We start from the raw sequence: 7,184 nt of genomic DNA on the forward strand, positions 1-7,184 counted from the left end.
GTCCATGTTTTTGGGGAGATTTGGGTGAGTTTCTGACCATTTTTTTTGGGGAGGTTTTGGTGAGTTTCTGTCCATGTTTTTGGGGAGATTTTGGTGAGTTTCTGACCATGTTTCTGGGGAGATTTGGGTGAGTTTCTGGCCATTTTTGGGGGGAGATTTGGGTGAGTTTCTGGCCATGTTTTTGGGGAGATTTGGGTGAGTTTCTGACCATTTTTTTGGGGAGATTTGGGTGAGTTTCTGGCCATGTTTTTGGGGAGATTTGGGTGAGTTTCTGTCCATGTTTTTGGGGGGAGATTTGGGTGAGTTTCTGACCATTTTTGGGGAAAGATTTGGGTGAGTTTCTGACCATTTTTGGGGGGAGATTTGGGTGAGTTTCTGACCATTTTTTGGGGGAGATTTGGGTGAGTTTCTTACTATATTTTTGGGGGAGATTTGGGTGAGTTTCTGACCATTTTTGGAGGGAGATTTGGGTGAGTTTCTGTCCACTTTTTTGGGGAGATTTGGGTGAGTTTCTGTCCATGTTTTTGGGGAGATTTGGGTGAGTTTCTGACCATTTTTGGGGGGCGATTTGGGTGAGTTTCTGACCATTTTTTTGGGGAGATTTGGATGAGTTTCTGGCTATATTTTTGGGGGAGATTTGGGTGAGTTTCTGGCCATTTTTTTGGGGAGATTTGGGTGAGTTTCTGACCATTTTTTTGGGGAGATTTGGGTGAGTTTCTGACCATGTTTTTGGGGAGATTTGGGTGAGTTTCTGGCCATGTTTTTGGGGAGATTTGGGTGAGTTTCTGACCATGTTTTTGGGGAGATTTGGGTGAGTTTCTGGCCATTTTTGGGGGGTGATTTGGGTGAGTTTCTGGCTGTTTTTTTGGAGAGATTTTGATGAGTTTCTGGCCATGTTTTTGGGGAGATTTGGGTGAGTTTCTGGCCATTTTTGGGGGGAGATTTGGGAGAGTTTCTGGCCATGTTTTTGGGGAGATTTGGGTGAGTTTCTGACCATTTTTGGGGGGAGATTTGGGTGAGTTTCTGGCCATGTTTTTGGGGAGATTTGGGTGAGTTTCTGGCCATGTTTTTGGGGAGATTTGGGTGAGTTTCTGGCCATGTTTTTGGGGAGATTTGGGTGAGTTTCTGGCCATTTTTGGGGGGAGATTTGGGTGAGTTTCTGACCATTTTTGGGGAAAGATTTGGGTGACTTTCTGACCATTTTTTTGGGGGAGATTTGGGTGAGTTTCTTGCTATATTTTTGGGGAGATTTGGGTGAGTTTCTGACCATTTTTTTGGGGAGATTTGGGTGAGTTTCTGGCTATATTTTTGCGGAGATTTGAGTGAGTTTCTGACCATTTTTAGGGGGAGATTTGGGTGATTTTCTGGCCATTTTTGGGGGGAGATCTGGGTGAGTTTTTGGCCATTTTTGGGGGGAGATTTGGGTGAGTTTCTTGCCAATTTAGGGGGAGATTTGGGCGAGTTTCTGATCATTTTTGGGAGGAGATTTGGGTGAGTTTCTGGCCATTTTTTTGGGGAGATTTGGGTGAGTTTCTTGCCATTTTTGGGGGGAGATTTGGGTGAGTTTCTGGCCATGTTTTTGGGGAGATTTGGGTGAGTTTCTTGCCATTTTTGGGGGGAGATTTGGGTGAGTTTCTGGCCATTTTTTGGGAGATTTGGGAGAGATTCTGCCTGGTTTTTTGGGGAGATTTGGGTGAGTTTCTGACCATGTTTTTGGGGAGATTTGGGTGAGATTCTGACCCTGTTTTTGGGGAGATTTGGGTGAGTTTCTGACCATGTTTTTGGGGAGATTTGGGTGAGTTTCTGACTATATTTTTGGGGGAGATTTGGGTGAGTTTCTGACCATTTTTGGGGGGAGATTTGGGTGAGTTTCTGTCCATTTTTTTGGGGAGATTTGGGTGAGTTTCTGTCCATGTTTTTGGGGAGATTTGGGTGAGTTTCTGACCATTTTTGGGGGGCGATTTGGGTGAGTTTCTGACCATTTTTTTGGGGAGATTTGGATGAGTTTCTGGCTATATTTTTGGGGGAGATTTGGGTGAGTTTCTGGCCATTTTTTTGGGGAGATTTGGGTGAGTTTCTGACCATTTTTTTGGGGAGATTTGGGTGAGTTTCTGGCTATTTTTTTGGGGAGATTTGGGTGAGTTTCTGACCATGTTTTTGGGGAGATTTGGGTGAGTTTCTGACCATGTTTTTGGGGAGATTTGGGTGAGTTTCTGGCCATGTTTTTGGGGAGATTTGGGTGAGTTTCTGACCATGTTTTTGGGGAGATTTGGGTGAGTTTCTGGCCATTTTTGGGGGGAGATTTGGGTGAGTTTCTGTCCATGTTTTTGGGGAGATTTGGGTGACTTTCTGGCCATTTTTGGGGGGAGATTTGGGTGAGTTTCTGTCCATGTTTTTGGGGAGATTTGGGTGAGTTTCTGGCCATTTTTGGGGAGAGATTTGGGTGAGTTTCTGTCCATGTTTTTGGGGAGATTTGGGTGAGTTTCTGGTCATTTTTGGGAGGAGATTTGGGTGAGTTTCTGGCTGTTTTTTTTGAGAGATTTGGGTGAGTTTCTGGCCATGTTTTTGGGGAGATTTGCGTGAGTTTCTGACCATTTTTGGGGGGAGATTTGGGTGAGTTTCTGGCCTCTTTTGGGGGGAGATTTGGGTGAGTTTCTGGCTATATTTTTGGGGAGATTTGGGTGAGTTTCTCACCATTTTTTTCAGGAGATTTGGGTGAGTTTCTGGCCATGTTTTTGGGGAGATTTGGGTGAGTTTCTGACCATTTTTGGGGGGAGATTTGGGTGAGTTTCTGTCCATGTTTTTGGGGAGATTTTGGTGAGTTTCTGTCCATGTTTTTGGGGAGATTTGGGTGAGTTTCTGGCCATGTTTTTGGGGAGATTTGGGTGAGTTTCTGGCCATGTTTTTGGGGAGATTTGGGTGAGTTTCTGGCCATTTTTGGGGGGAGATTTGGGTGAGTTTCTGGCCATTTTTGGGGGGAGATTTGGGTGAGTTTCTGGCTATATTTTGGGGAGATTTGGGTGAGTTTCTCACCATTTTTTGGGGAGATTTGGGTGAGTTTCTGACCATTTTTTTGGGGAGTTTTGGTGAGTTTCTCACCATTTTTTTCAGGAGATTTGGGTGAGTTTCTGGCCATGTTTTTGGGGAGATTTGGGTGAGTTTCTGGCCATGTTTTTGGGGAGATTTGGGTGAGTTTCTGGCCATGTTTTTGGGGAGATTTGGGAGAGTTTCTGGCTATATTTTTGGGGAGATTTGGGTGAGTTTCTGGCCATTTTTTGGGGAGATTTGGGTGAGTTTCTGACCATTTTTTTGGAGAGGTTTTGGTGAGTTTCTGTCCATGTTTTTGGGTAGAATTTGGTGAGTTTCTGACCATGTTTTTGGGGAGATTTGGGTGAGTTTCTGGCCATTTTTTTGGGGAGATTTGGGTGAGTTTCTGGCCATTTTTTTGGGGAGATTTGGGTGAGTTTCTGGCTATTTTTTTGGGGAGATTTTGGTGAGTTTCTGACCATTTTTGGGGGGAGATTTTGGTGAGTTTCTGGCTATTTTTTTCGGGAGATTTTGGTGAGTTTCTGACCATTTTTGGGGGGAGATTTGGGTGAGTTTCTGTCCATGTTTTTGGGGAGATTTGGGTGAGTTTCTGGCCATGTTTTTGGGGAGATTTGGGTGAGTTTCTGACCATGTTATTGGGGAGATTTGGGTGAGTTTCTGACCATTTTTTTGGGGAGATTTGGGTGAGTTTCTGGCCATGTTTTTGGGGAGATTTGGGTGAGTTTCTGGCCATTTTTGGGGGGAGATTTGGGTGAGTTTCTGACCATGTTTTTGGGGAGATTTGGGTGAGTTTCTGACCATGTTTTCTGGGAGATTTGGGAGAGTTTCTGGCCATTTTTTTGGGGAGATTTGGGTGTGTTTCTGGCCATGTTTTTGGGGAGATTTGGGTGAGTTTCTGACCATGTTTTTGGGGAGATTTCGGTGAGTTTCTGGTCATTTTTTTAGGGAGATTTGGGTGTGTTTCTGGCCATGTTTTTGGGGAGATTTGGGTGTGTTTCTGGCCATTTTTTTGGGGAGATTTGGGTGAGTTTCTGGCCATGTTTTTGGGGAGATTTGGGTGAGTTTCTGACCATTTTTGGGGGGAGATTTGGGTGAGTTTCTGGCTATTTTTTTGGGGAGATTTGGGTGAGTTTCTGGCCATGTTTTTGGGGAGATTTGGGTGAGTTTCTGGCCATGTTTTTGGGGAGATTTGGGTGCCTTTCTGGCCATATTTTTGGGGAGATTTGGGTGAATTTCTGGCCATTTTTTTGGGGAGATTTTGGTGAGTTTCTCACCATTTTTTTGGGGAGATTTGGGTGAGTTTCTGGCTATATTTTGGGGAGATTTGGGTGAGTTTCTGACCATTTTTGGGGGGAGATTTGGGTGAGTTTCTGTCCATGTTTTTGGGGAGATTTGGGTGAGTTTCTGACCATGTTTTTGGGGAGATTTGGGTGAGTTTCTGGCCATGTTTTTGGGGAGGTTTTGGTGAGTTTCTCTCCATGTTTTTGAGGAGATTTGGGTGAGTTTCTGGCCATGTTTTTGGGGAGATTTTGGTGAGTTTCTGACCATGTTTTTGGGGAGATTTGGGTGAGTTTCTGACCATTTTTTTGGGGAGATTTGGGTGAGTTTCTGACTATGTTTTTGGGGAGATTTGGGTGAGTTTCTGGCCATGTTTTTGGGGAGATTTGGGTGAGTTTCTGGCCATATTTTGGGGAGATTTCGGTGAGTTTCTGGTTATTTTTTTGGGGAGATTTTGGTGAGTTTCTGGCCATGTTTTTGGGGAGATTTGGGTGAGTTTCTGTCCATGATTTTGGGGGAGATTTTGGTGAGTTTCTGACCATGTTTTTGGGGAGATTTGGGTGAGTTTCTGGCCATTTTTTTGGGGAGATTTGGGTGAGTTTCTGGCCATGTTTTTGGGGAGATTTGGGTGAGTTTCTGACCATTTTTTTGGGGAGATTTGGGTGAATATCTGGCCATTTTTGGGGGGAGATTTTGGTGAGTTTCTGACCATGTTTTTGGGGAGATTTGGGTGAGTTTCTGACCATTTTTGGGGGGAGATTTGGGTGAGTTTCTGGCTATATTTTTGGGGAGATTTGGGTGAGTTTCTGACCATTTTTTTGAGGAGATTTGGGTGAGTTTCTGGCCATGTTTTTGGGGAGATTTGGGTGAGTTTCTGACCATGTTTTTGGGGAGATTTGGGTGAGTTTCTGGCCATTTTTTTGGGGAGATTTGGGTGAGTTTCTGGCCATGTTTTTGGGGAGATTTGGGTGAGTTTCTGACTATGTTTTTGGGGAGATTTGGGTGAGTTTCTGGCCATGTTTTTGGGGAGATTTTGGTGAGTTTCTGACCATGTTTTTGGGGAGATTTGGGTGAGTTTCTGACCATTTTTTTGGGGAGATTTGGGTGAGTTTCTGACCATTTTTTTGGGGAGGTTTTGGTGAGTTTCTCTCCATGTTTTTGAGGAGATTTGGGTGAGTTTCTGACCATTTTTTGGGGAGATTTGGGTGAGTTTCTGGCCATGTTTTTGGGGAGATCTGGTTGAGTTTCTGGCCATTTTTGGGGGGAGATTTGGGTGAGTTTCTGGCTATATTTTTGTGGGAGATTTGGGTGAGTTTCTGGCCATTTTTGGGGGGAGATTTGGGTGAGTTTCTGACCATTTTTTTGGGGAGATTTTGTTGAGTTTCTGTCCATGTTTTTGGGGAGATTTGGGTGAGTTTCTGACCATTTTTTGGGGAGATTTGGGTGAGTTTCCTGCTATATTATTTGGGAGATTTGGTTGAGTTTCTGGTCATTTTTTTGGGGGGAGATTTGGGTGAGTTTCTGTCCATGTTTTTGGGGAGATTTTGGTGAGTTTCTGGCCATGTTTTTGGGGAGATTTGGGTGAGTTTCTGGCCATGTTTTTGGGGAGATTTGGGTGAGTTTCTGGCCATTTTTTTGGGGAGATTTGGGTGAGTTTCTGGCCATGTTTTTGGGGAGATTTGGGTGAGTTTCTGTCCATTTTTTTGGGGAGATTTGGGTGAGTATCTGGCCATTTTTGGGGGGAGATTTTGGTGAGTTTCTGACCATGTTTTTGGGGAGATTTGGGTGAGTTTCTGACCATTTTTGGGGGGAGATTTGGGTGAGTTTCTGGCTATATTTTTGGGGAGATTTGGGTGAGTTTCTGACCATTTTTTTGAGGAGATTTTGGTGAGTTTCTGGCCATGTTTTTGGGGAGATTTGGGTGAGTTTCTGGCCATTTTTGGGGGGAGATTTGGGTGAGTTTCTGGCCGTCTTTTTGGGGAGATTTGGGTGAGTTTCTGGCCATGTTTTTGGGGTGATTTGGGAGAGTTTCTGGCCATTTTTGGGGGGAGATTTGGGTGAGTTTTTGGCCTTTTTTTTGGGGAGATTTGGGTGAGTTTCCTGCTATATTTTTTGGGGAGATTTGGGTGAGTTTCTGACCATTTTTGGGGGTAGATTTGGGTGAGTTTCTGGCCATGTTTTTGGGGAGATTTGGGTGAGTTTCTGGCCATTTTTGGGGGAGATTTAGGTGAGTTTCTGGCAATTTTTTTGGGGAGATTTGGGTGAGTTTCTGTCCATGTTTTTGGGGAGATTTGGGTGAGTTTCTGACCATTTTTGGGGGAGATTTGGGTGAGTTTCTGGCCATGTTTTTGGGGAGATTTGGGTGAGTTTCTGGCCATTTTTTGGGGAGATTTAGGTGAGTTTCTGGCCATTTTTTTGGGGAGATTTGGGTGAGTTTCTGACCATGTTTTTGGGGAGATTTGGGTGAGATTCTGGCCATTTTTTTGGGGAGATTTGGGTGAGTTTCTGTCCATGTTTTTGGGGAGATTTTGGTGAGTTTCTGGCCATGTTTTTGGGGAGATTTGGGTGAGTTTCTGGCCATTTTTGGGGGGAGATTTGGGAGAGTTTCTGGCCATTTTTTTGGGGAGATTTGGGTGAGTTTCTGTCCATGTTTTTGGGGAGATTTTGGTGAGTTTCTGGCCATGTTTTTGGGGAGATTTGGGTGAGTTTCTGGCCATTTTTTGGGGAGATTTGGGTGAGTTACTGGCTATATTTTTGGGGAGATTTGGGTGAGTTTCTGACCATTTTTGGGGGAGATCTGGCTGAGTTTCTGACCATTTTTTTGGGGAGATTTTGGTGAGTTTCTGACCATGTTTTTG

At 44.3% G+C, this 7,184-nt stretch overlaps 1 protein-coding gene across 1 annotated transcript in view; it reads left to right on the forward strand.

Annotated features, from left to right (window-relative positions):
* LOC127476609 (uncharacterized) overlaps positions 1-6,622 on the forward strand; it is a 32,346-nt gene extending 25,724 nt beyond the window's left edge. Inside the window, exon 17 of the mRNA XM_051799725.1 lies at positions 6,554-6,622. The gene's annotated coding sequence lies outside the window, so the exon portion shown is untranslated. The remainder of the gene's footprint in view (positions 1-6,553) is intronic.
* Positions 6,623-7,184: the final 562 nt, after the last annotated feature.

This window comes from Manacus candei, unplaced genomic scaffold, assembly GCF_025592945.1.
Source record: "Manacus candei isolate 608988 ecotype Guabito, Panama unplaced genomic scaffold, ASM2559294v1 h1tg000050l, whole genome shotgun sequence".
Classification (NCBI taxonomy): Eukaryota; Metazoa; Chordata; class Aves; order Passeriformes; family Pipridae; genus Manacus; species Manacus candei.